Source organism: Cherax quadricarinatus, chromosome 16 (genome assembly GCF_038502225.1).
Source record: "Cherax quadricarinatus isolate ZL_2023a chromosome 16, ASM3850222v1, whole genome shotgun sequence".
NCBI classification, from domain to species: Eukaryota; Metazoa; Arthropoda; class Malacostraca; order Decapoda; family Parastacidae; genus Cherax; species Cherax quadricarinatus.
This window is the reverse complement of record NC_091307.1, coordinates 11,728,526-11,740,868: the sequence shown is the minus strand read 5'-3', so window position 1 is coordinate 11,740,868 and position 12,343 is coordinate 11,728,526. Positions and strand designations below refer to the sequence as shown.

General features: G+C 42.3%; 1 protein-coding gene across 2 annotated transcripts in view; it reads left to right on the top strand.

Moving 5' to 3' along the window:
- Positions 1 to 12,343, top strand: part of LOC128692047 (uncharacterized) — a 91,754-nt gene that overhangs the window by 49,303 nt on the left and 30,108 nt on the right. The gene's annotated exons all lie outside the window — the stretch shown is intronic.

The following is a 12,343-nucleotide window of genomic DNA, read 5'->3' as shown; positions in this document are numbered from 1 at the left end:
ACCGGGGGTCCACTGTACATGAAAACGTCGTAAATTGTACTAAATACATGGATGTTATGGTTTAATAACATGTTTTTTTTATTATTTTTTATTATCACACTGGCCGATTCCCACCAAGGCAGGGTGGCCCGAAAAAGAAAAACTTTCACCATCATTCACTCCATCACTGTCTTGCCAGAAGGGTGCTTTACACTACAGTTTTTAAACTGCAACATTAACACCCCTCCTTCAGAGTGCAGGCACTGTACTTCCCATCTCCAGGACTCAAGTCCGGCCTGCCGGTTTCCCTGAACCCCTTCATAAATGTTACTTTGCTCACACTCCAACAGCACGTCAAGTATTAAAAACCATTTGTCTCCATTCACTCCTATCAAACACACTCACGCATGCCTGCTGGAAGTCCAAGCCCCTCGCACACAAAACCTCCTTTATTCCCTCCCTCCAACCTTTCCTAGGCCGACCCCTACCCCGCCTTCCTTCATGTATGTAATTAAATACCACTGCCTCCACCAATGCCTCCACCACTTCCTCAACCACTGCGAGTCCCTACTACCCTCCCTCCGACCCCTACAACTGGCAGCCAGCCCTCCCACCACTCAGTGTGGTGAGTGTTTTGTTTGTTCATTATTTGCTATTAAACTACAGTATAAATAATGTAAACACATTCATGACTGCATATTGGAATGGCTATTTGGACAGGTATTGGATGGTGACATGTGTTTACTCTTGAACACAGTAAAGAATCAAACATTTCTGCTACTGCTAATAATAACAATAATACTACTACTAATAATAATAATAATAAATGCGATAGAATTGAAGAAGGAAATTGTACAAAAATAGGAGGGAGTGGTTGACACATCGTCAGTGTGGCTTTGTTTATGCTGGAGTGAGCATTAGTCTCCGTGCTCTTCCAAATATTTCACAATAATTCATTGTGTTTGGTTCTTGTAGATTGAGTGTGACTGGAATGGTTGAGGAAGCGGTTGAGGCAGTGGGTGAGGCAGTGGGTGAGGCAGTGATTGAGGCAGTGATTGAGGCAGTGGTTGAGGCAGTGGTTGAGGCAGTGGTTGAGGCAGCGGTTGAAGCAGTGGGTGAGGCAGCGGTTGAGCCAGCGGTTGAAGCAGTGGGTGAGGCAGCGGTTGAGGCAGTGGGTGAGGCAGCGGTTGAAGCAGTGGGTGAGGCAGCGGTTGAGGCAGTGGGTGAGGCAGCGGTTGAAGCAGTGGGTGAGGCAGCGGTTGAGGCAGTGGTAGAGGCAGTGGTTTAGGCAGGGGTTGAGGCAGTGGTATTTAATAACATGTTATAAATAATAATAATACATATTATTAACATTTATTATTATTATTATTATTATTATTATTAACATGTATGTTATTAAATACCACTGCCTCGCCCACTGCCTCACCCACTGTCTCACCCACTGCCTCACCCACTGCCTCACCCACTGCCTCACCCACTGCCTCACCCTCTGCCTCAACCGCTGCCTCACCCACTGCCTCAACCGCTGTCTCACTCACTGCCTCACCCACTGCCTCAACCGCTGCCTCACCCACTGCCTCGCCCACTGCCTCGCCCACTGCCTCACCCACTGCCTCAACCACTGCCTCAACCACTGCCTCAACCACTGCCTCAACCACTGCCTCGCCCACTGCCTCAACCGCTGCCTCACCCACTGCCTCGCCCACTGCCTCGCCCACTGCCTCGCCCACTGCCTCACCCACTGCCTCAACCACTGCCTCTCCCAGTCTCACCCACTGCCTCAACAGCTGCCTCACCCACTGCCTCAACCACTGCCTCAACCACTGCCTTAACTGCTGCCTCACCCACTGCCTCACCCACTGCCTCACCCACTGCCTCACCCACTGCCTCACCCACTGCCTCACCCACTGCCTCAACCACTGCCTCAACCACTGCCTCACCCACTGCCTCACCCACTGCCTCACCCACTGCCTCAACCATTCCAGTCACACTCAATCTACAAGCACCAAACACAATGAATTATTGTGAAATGTTTGGAAGAGCACGGAGACTAATGCTCACTCCAGCATAAACAAAGCCACACTGACGATGTGTCAACCACTCCCTCCTATTTTTGTACAATTTCCTTCTTCATTCTATCGCATTTATTATTATTATTATTACTATTGTTATTATTAGCAGTAGCAGAAATGTTTGATTCTTTACTGTGTTCAAGAGTAAACACATGATGTCACTGTCCAATACCTGTCCAAATAGCCATTCCAATATGCAGTCATGAATGTGTTTACATTATTTATACTGTAGTTTAATAGCAAATAATGAACAAACAAAACACTCACCACACTGAGTGGTGGGAGGGTTGGCTGCCAGTTGCGGGGGTCGGAGGGAGGGTAGTAGTGACTCGCAGGTGGCGGGAAACTTAAATATGATTTGGCGGCTGGGAATTTGGAGGCTGGGAATTTGGCGGTTGGGAATTCGCGAATGTGTGAAGCCTGCGAATGTTGAGGGAGACCTGTATATCAAAACATATTTTCATGGATTCTTATTACAGCATGTAAGTGAAGATGCATACCTGGGAAAAAATAAAATGCTGTATACTTTTTTCACTAATACCACACATCCTCCGGTGATATTGCATGAATAGACTGCATAACGAATAGTGGAAACATGAAATAAAAACGGTTAACCCTTTGAGTGGCAGCCACATAGATCAACATTATTGATGCTGGGGTAAATCTTGACCTAGGCCTTGACCTAGATATGAGAGACTGGGTAAGTGTGATGAGTGTGCACAGTATAAAAAAAAAAAGTCCTTTCCCCCACTGCACGATGGAAAAAGCAAAACTGACTGTGTGTTTGATTTAAAATAGCAAATTTGAGTTTTCTAGGATGGTTTTTATGGCTTCATTGACTGTTTCTTTGTATTATTTATAGGATGGAAGATATACTGTGCTTCTGAAATAGATGATTTTGATTGGTTCAAGGAATGATGATAGCTTCAGATTGCACTTTAAAGTACCAGATATACAGGGAACCCCGGTTTTCGTCCAGTCCGGTTATTGTACAATTCAGTTTTCAACCACATTTTTTGGCGAAATTTTCCCCGTTTTTGTACATCCACTCAGATATTGTCCGCACCAGATGCACCCGCCTGCCCATGGGAAGCAGCCACTCACACGTTCATGACTCGGTCTGCCTTTGTTACTCGTTGAGTGAGCATTACTCTGCTCATTCATCCAAAACATTTCGTAACAATCCATTGTTGTTTGTGCTTGCGACTGCTTAATAAACCATGGGGCCAAAGAAAGTTCCAAGTGCCAGCCCTTTGGTAAAGAAGGCGAGAAACACGATAGAATTCAAAAAAGAACTTGTAGAAAAATACAAAAGTGGCGTACATGTGGTCGAGCTTGTAGGATGTAAGGGAAGTCTGAATCAACAATCAGTTCCATCCTGGCGAAGAAAAAAGAAATCAAGGAAGCTGATGTTGTGAAAGGGGTAAATAGGGGTAAATGCACTAATGAAACAGAGATCACAAACAATTGAAGATGTTGAGAAGTTGTTGCTGATGTGGATCAACCAAAAACAGCGGAAGATAGTGTTGTGGAGGCAATTTGCGAAAAGGTCAGGCAGTTGCATGCGGATCTCGTAAAGAAAATGCCTCGAACTAGTGCTGCTGTTAGTGAATTTCAGCCCAGCAAAAGCTGGTTCGACAGATTCAAGAAACAAAGTGACATACACAGTGTGGTATGGCATGGCAAGGCTGCAAGTTCGGACATATGTGGGGCTGAAGAATTCGTTGATGAATTCAAGGAGTACGTAGAGGCTGAAGGATTCCTCCCCCAGCAAGTCTTCAGTTGTGATGATACAGGCCTCTTTTGGAAGAAAATGCCAAAGAGGACCTATGTCACGCAGGAGAAAAAGGCACTGCCAGGACACAAGCCTATGAAGGATAGGCTAACTCATTTGTTTTGCAGTAACACTAGTGGGGATTTCAAATGAAGCCTTTTTCTAGTGTATCACTCTGAAAATCCCAGAGTGTTCAAGAAAAACAATGTCATCAAGAGTAAATTGTGTGTGGTGTAGAAGGCTAACAATAAGGCATGGGTCACTAGGCAAATTTTCATTGAGTAGGCCAATGAAGTGTTTGGCCCAAGTGTGAAGAAATACCTCCTGGAAAATAAATTGCCACTCAAGTGCCTCCTGGTAATGGACAGTGCTCCTGCTTATCCTCCAGACTTGGAAGACCAATTGTTGGGGGAGTTTAGTTTCATCACATTGAAGTTCTTGCCCCCTAATACCACTCCTCTCATCCAGCCCATGGACCAGCAGGTCATTTCAAACTTCAAAAAACTCTACACCAAAGCAGTGTTTCAAAGGTGCTTTGAAGTGACCTCGGACACTGAATTGACCCTAAGAAAGTTCTGGAGGAATCACTTCAGTATCCTCAGTTGCATAAGCTTTATAGGTAAGGCTTGACAGGGAGTGACTTCCAGGACGATTAACTCTTCTTGGAGAAAATTGTGGCCAGAATATGTCCTCCAGAAGGATTTTGAAGGGTTTGAGGCTGACCCTGACAACCTGACGCCTGTTGTGGAATCTGCTATGCCTTTGGGGAAGTTCTTGGGGTTGGAGGCGAGTGGCCAGGATGTGGAAGAGTTGGTGGACGACCGCAGGGAAGAGCTGATCACTGAAGAGCTGCAGGACCTTCATCTGGAGCAGCAGTAGACCATAGCTGAAGAAATTGCTTCAGAGTAGGAGGAAGAGAGAGGGAAGAATGTGTCTTCTTCAGCGATTAACAACTTTTGTGCAAAGTAGAGTGAGGTTCAAAGTTTTGTGGAGAAATATCACCCTAACAAAGCTGTTGCAAGCCGTGTCAGCAACATGTTCAATGATAATGCCGTGTCAGCAACATGTTCAATGATAATGCCATGTCCCATTTTAGGCAAATCTTAGAGACGCCAGAAACAGGCCTCTCTGGACAGATTTTTTGTGCGACAGGAGTCCAGTGACTCGAGCTGGTCCTAGTGCCAGTAAAAGACAAAGAAGTCAAATAACCCCGGATAGGGCTTTGATACCTGAAGTCCTTATGGAGGGGGATTCCCCTTCCAAACAATACCCTCTCCTCCCTCTCCCTTCCTCGCCGTCTTCCATATGCCAACGAGAGTCTTCAATAAAGGTAAAAGTGATGTTAAATATTCATTTATCCATTCCATTAGTCATTTATATTGATTTCTCATTATTTTCTGTATGTAAAATTATAGTTATTCTCTATAAAATGTTAATATTTTTAATATTTTTAATATTGTTAATATTGTTAATATTTTTGGGTGTCTGGAATGGACTAATTAGATTTACATACATTATTTCATGTGGAAAATATTACCTCAGTTTTCGTACAAATTGGTTTTTGGCCGACCTTCTGGAACGGATTAAAGATGAAAACCGGGGTTCCGCTGTATTTGATTTTTGCCAATTTTCCTGAGGATTGGTAAGGCCCCCCTACACCCCAAGTCTATTCTGTGGGTTTTCAATAGGTCTGATTCAGTTATTACTACAGTGGAACCCTGAGTTTCGGCCCCCCTGAGCATTGGCTGCTTCAAGTTTCGACCGCTTTTTTCAGCTAAATTTTGTGCCGAGTTTTGGCCTGTGCCCTGTGTTTCAGCCGGCTTACCAGACCTGTCCTCCTGCCCACACAGGCGTTGTGAGCCAGTCTAGCTTTGTTTATCCTTGAGTGAACATTACCCTGTGTGCTCATCCAAACATTTCACAATAAATTCATTGTGTTTAGTGCTTGTTTATTGATTGTGACTGTGAAATAGGCCACCATAGGCCCAAAGAAACTTCCTAGTGGCAGCAGTTGAAGCAAGAGCTTCAACTGGAACTGCATCAGACCACAGCTGAGGAACTTGCTTCAGAGGAGGAGGAGGAAGAGGGAGTGAAGGAGGTGCCTTCTTCAGTGACTAAGGACATATGTGGAATAAGTTGCAAAGTTTTGTGGAAAAATACCACCCTGAGCAAGCTGAAACAAGCCATCTCTGCAACATGTTCAATGACAAAACAATGTCCCATTTTAGGCAAATCTTAAAGAGACGCCAGAAACAGAGCACTCTTGAAAGTTATTTTGTGCGACAGGGGTCCAGTGACTCTCAAGCTGGTCCTAGTGGCATTAAAAGACAAAGAAGGGAAGTAGCCCCAGATAAGGACTTGTTACATAAAGTCTTTATGGAAGGGGATTTCCCTTCCAAACATTAAGTCCTCCCTCTCTCCTCCTTCCTATCTTCCAGATGCCAGCAAGACTCTTCAATAAAGGTATGTAAATGTGATTTTAAATGTTTATTTATGTATTACATTACTCATTTAAGTACTATATGTATGTTGTAAGTACTATAGTTGTTCTTTAAAAAATGTATTTTTTGTGGGTCTGGAACAGATTACAGTGGAACCTCAAAAATCGAACGTATCACATATCGAACGTTTCGAAACTAGGGCCATTTTTTCGGACAAACTGTCCCCCTATTATTGAACGCGCCCCTATTTTCGGACTGCCAGGTACGGGACATGTCCGTGGGCCCGCTCTGTCCGCGTCCCCGTGCAGGCACAGTGAGCAGTCTAGCTTTGTTTATGCTTGAGTGAACACTAACCTGCGCTCTCATTCACACATTTTACGATTATTTCGTTGTGTTTAGTGCTTGTGGGACTGTGAAATAAGCTGCCATGGGCCCAAAGAAACTTGCTAGTGGTACCCCTGTGGTAAAGAAAGTGAGAAACACCATAGATGTGAAGAAGGAAATAATACAGAAGTATGAGAGTGGTGTGAGACTTAGAGCTTGCCAGGATGTATGGGAAAAACAAGTCGACCATCAGTTCTATCCTGTCAAAGAAAGAACAAATCAAGGAAGCTGATGTTGTGAAAGGTGTTAATATGCTGACCAAAAAAAGACCACAGATAGTTGAAGAGGTTGAGAAGTTGTTGCTGGTGTGGATCAAGGATAAAGAGATTGCAGGTGATAGTGTTTCAGAGACGATTATTTGCGAAAAGGCAAGGAAGTTGCATGCCGATCTGGTACAGAAAACTCCTGGAACCAGTGCTGATAGTGAATTTAAGGCCAGCAGAGGCTGGTTTGACAGATTTAAGAAGCGTAGTGGCATACACAATGTTGTAAGACATGGTGAGGCAGCCAGTTCAGACAAATGGGCGGCTGAGAAGTTTGTACAGGAGTTTAAGGGGTACATAGACAGTGAAGAATTCAAACCTGAACAAGTGAAACAAGCCATCTTTGCAACAAGTTCAGTGACAGAACCATGTCCCATTTTAGGGAAATGTTAAAGAGGCGCCAGAAACAGAGAGCTGTGGATAGTTATTTTGTGAGAAAGGGGTCCAGTGACTCTCAAGCTGGTCCTAGTGGCATTAAAAGACAGAGAAGGGAAGTAACCCCAGAGAGGGCTTTACCTGAAGTCCTCATGGAGGGGGATTCTCCTTCCAAACACTAACCCCAACTCCCTCTCTCCTCCTCCCTATCTTCCAGATGCCATAACCAGTCTTCAATAAAGGTAAGTAAAAATGTTATTTTATTTGTGTTACTATACATAATTAAAAACTATAGTATTTGTTTTATGTAAAACTGTAATTAATCTCTATAAAATGTATTTTTCGTGTGAATATTTTTGGGTTTCTGGAATGGATTAATTGTATTTCCATTATTTCTTATGGGAAATATTGCTTCGAATTTCAGACTTTTCGAATTTAGAACTAGCTCCTGGAACGGATTAAGTTCGATTTTTGAGGTTCCACTGTAGTTGTATTTAAATTAATTCTTATGGGAAATATTGCTTTCTCTTTAGGCCGTTTCGAGTTTAGGCCTAGCTCCTGGAACGGATTATGGCCAAAACTTGGGGTTCCACCGTACTTCATAAACTGTGACCAATCATTACTGGTTATATTTTATTATCTGAGAAATAGCTAGGTAAATACAGCCTCTCCTCATTTAGTGATATACTCGTTTACTGACGACTCAGACTTATGATGAGCTCTCTGACCAGTATGCACACCTAAATAATATATACAGTAGGGCCCCGCTTTACGGCGTTTCGCCTTATGGCGTTCTGCTAATATGGTAATGTCAAAGTATGACCAAAATTTGCTATACAGCAAGCGGTCTTTCAAATACGGCACCCCCCACCTGGTTTGTTTACATTCTCCATGACCACATCTATTATATCAGGAAACTTTCCAAAATTTCAAGTGTTTTAAAGTTACTGTGTATTTTATATGTACTCTGATAATTATACTTATGTGTACCTGTACCTAAATATACTTACACACTGTGCTAGTGTGCAGGTACACATTAAAATCGCTAAGAGTCTCTCTACTTCTGACGCCAATACTACGTAATAATAATCACTCTTGGGTACACTAAATGTCTTATTTTACATTAATATAGGCATTTTCATGAATCCATCTATGATATTTTCCTCAAAATTATATATGAAACCCATTACATAGCATATAAACAAGATACATACACTCAGAATAAAAATTGACGTAAATATGAGATTTGTTTACAAAGCAGCTGTGTAGGGAGTGTCGGAAGAATTACATTTTCTCTAGTCAAACTGGGGGATAACTGTAGAAAAATATTCTTTTTGTATGCCTTCACTCTATATATAGCAATTCACGACCCTTGTGGATTTAGTGCTTTTTATTATGATAATAATAATAATAATAATATCTTCATTCACTATAAAACTGGTGTGTTGCTGTTTGTTTATTCTGTACTAACTTGTACAACTTGTACACAATGTAAGAGTATTTGTATTGTGAGATAATTATTTTTATAATAAAAAAAAATTGAGGTAAATGTTTTACAAACTCTTACAAACGTACGTGAATGAACTAAAGGACACACATTAATACCCATTTATTTCGCCTGACCAATTGATCACCCAATACCTCTTCAGTTTGTATTCTTACATTGTCTGAACTCTGTATCTCGTTCTCTCTCTCATTTACTCTTTCGTTAACTTGTTGGCTCTAGCTTAGCTGTGATAAAAAGAGGAGTCATAAGCCTCTTGCTTTAAGTGCCAAGTTAGAGGATGAGGGTGTGCCATTCTAATTTTTTTCAATAAACACCCTGCCACTCACCTCTCACATATTAATATTAATATTTTAAGGTAAGTAATAAGTGTACTCTGTGTGTATCTTACCTTTTATTGTGTTTTTAATGCCTATTTATATTGCTAACTTAATATAAGTTAGTGTAAACTTGTCTGGCATTTATTGCATATTTTATATGTGCTCTGATAATAATACTTGCAGAGCTGTGTGGTAGCCGGCCGGAGGGACAACATTACATTTTCTCTGTTCAGCCATCAGAGAAAATGTGTATGAATCTGTGTTTGGCCCAGCCACTCCCCCACTCCGCTTTTGTTTACAATTTTCGGCATGAATTATTCATTACTTCTTCCTTCGTTTATGATGGCATCTAAAGGTAGTTGTTAGAAACGATTAAATTCAGTGAACAAGGTATGTCTATGTTAATAATATGGCTCTGGGCCACAGTGTAGGTAGCCGGTAGGTGTAGCCCAGGCAGGCTACACCTACCAGCTACCTACACTGACTTCCTACAAATAAATACTACTCACCTCTCTTCCACTCTTCCACTCCAAACCAACAGATACAGATACTAATGCCGGAAAAAAAAATCCCCCCCCAGTACCAACAATACCACCAGTCCGATGACATTCTTCTTCGCAAATATACAGGGTCTAAAGCCAGCTACAAACAACAAAATACCTTTCATCCGTTTACTACTTGCAGAGGCAAAGGCAATGTTCGCGGCTTTCACTGAGACCCACATAAAGGATCACTTGGACAACGAAATATGGATCCCAGGTTACAACCTATACAGATGTGACAGAGTGAACAGGCAAAAGGGGGAGGAGTTGGCCTGTACATTGCAGAGTCACTTGTTTGCACAGAACTGCTTAATGCCTCAAATGATGTAGTGGAAGTTTTAGCAGTAAAGGCCGAGAACCAAAACCTAGTCATTGTGGTAGTCTACAAGCCTCCGGATGCAACATCCCAGCAATTCCAGGAACAGCTGTTAAAAATTGACCACTGTCTGGAAAATCTTCCAGCTCCTGCACCCAACATCTTGCTCCTGGGGGATTTCAACTTAAGGCACCTAAAATGGAGGAATATAGCAAATAATATTGTTGCAGTAATAACACCAGGAGGCAGCTCTGATGAAAACTCACACTCACACGAGCTTTTAAATCTCTGCACAAAATTCAATTTAAACCAGCAAATAATAGAGCCTACTAGACTGGAGAATACACTAGACCTCATCTTCACTAACAATGATGATCTGATAAGAAATGTCACCATATCAAAAACAATATACTCAGATCACAACATAATTGAGGTTCAGACATGTATGTGTGGAGCCCCAGACCGATATAATGAGACTAGTCACGAGGGAGCATTCACCAAATTCAACTTCAATAACAAAAACATAAAGTGGGACCAAGTAAACCAAGTCCTAACCGATATAAGCTGGGAAGATATACTAAGCAACACAAACCCCAACTTATGCCTAGAACAGATTAACTTGGTGGCACTCGATGTATGCACAAGGCTTATTCCTCTAAGAAAAAGGAGGAGTAGATGTAAAATAGAAAGAGACAGGTACTCCCTTTACAGGCGACGGAAAAGAATAACAGAGCGGCTAAAAGAGGTCAATATATCTGAAATGCGTAGGGAGACACTGGTCAGAGAAATAGCAAGCATCGAACTTAAGCTAAAGGAATCTTATAGGAGTCAGGAATCGCGGGAAGAACTAAAAGCCATAAATGAAATCGAAAGAAACCCAAAGTATTTCTTCTCCTATGCCAAATCAAAGTCGAGAACAACGTCCAGTATTGGGCCCCTACTTAAACAAGATGGGTCCTACACAGATGACAGCAAGGAAATGAGTGAGCTACTCAAGTCCCAATATGACTCAGTTTTTAACAAGCCACTAACCAGACTGAGAGTTGAAGATCAAAATGAATTTTTTATGAGAGAGCCTCAAAATTTGATTAACACAAGCCTATCTAATGTTATCCTGACACCAAATGACATCGAACAGGCGATAAATGACATGCCCATGCACTCTGCCCCAGGGCCAGACTCATGGAACTCTGTGTTCATCAAGAACTGCAAGAAGCCCCTATCACGAGCCTTTTCCATCCTATGGACAGGGAGCATGGACACGGGGGTCGTCCCACAGTTACTAAAAACAACAGACATAGCCCCACTCCACAAAGGGGGCAGTAAAGCAACAGCAAAGAACTACAGACCAATAGCACTAACATCCCATATCATGAAAATCTTTGAAAGGGTCTTAAGAAGCAAGATCACCACCCATTTAGAAACCCATCAGTTACACAACCCAGGGCAACATGGGTTTAGAACAGGTCGCTCCTGTCTGTCTCAACTATTGGATCACTACGACACGGTCCTAAATGCACTAGAAGACAAAAAGAATGCAGATGTAATATATACAGACTTTGCAAAAGCCTTCGACAAGTGTGACCATGTCGTAATAGTGCACAAAATGCGTGCTAAAGGAATAACAGGAAAAGTCGGTCGATGGATCTATAATTTCCTCACTAACAGAACACAGAGAGTACAGTGGACCCCCGGTTAACGATTTTAATCCGTGCAAGAGGGCTCATCGTTATGCGAAATAATCGTTATGCGAATGAATTTTCCCCATAAGAAATAATGGAAATAAAATTAATCCGTGCAAGACGCCCAAAAGTATGAAAAAATTTTTTTTTTACCACATGAAATGTTAATTTTAATACACACAAACTGAAAAAGGCATGCACAATTACATGACACTTACTTTTATTGAAGATCTGGTGATGATTGATGGGATGGGAGGAGGGGAGAGCATTATCTTCTTACTGTTTAGAAGGGGAATCCCCTTCCATTAGGACTTGAGGTAGCAAGTCCTTTTCTGGGGTTACTTCCCTTCTTCTTTTAATGCCACTAGGACCAGCTTGAGAGTCACTGGACCTCTGTCGCACAAGAAATCTGTCCATAGAGCTCTGTACCTCCCGTTCCTTCAAGACTTTCCTAAAATGGGCCATAACATTGTCATTGAAATAGTCACAAGCACGGCTTGCAACAGCTGTGTCAGGGTGATTTTCATCTATAAAGGTTTGCAGTTCAACCCACTCTGCACACATTTCCTTAATCTTTGAAGTAGGCACAATGGATTCCACAACTGGCATAGGCTTCTCAGGGTTAGCCCCAAACCCTTCAAAATCTTTCTTAATTTCCATACTAATTCTCACCCTTTTTACCACAGGGTTG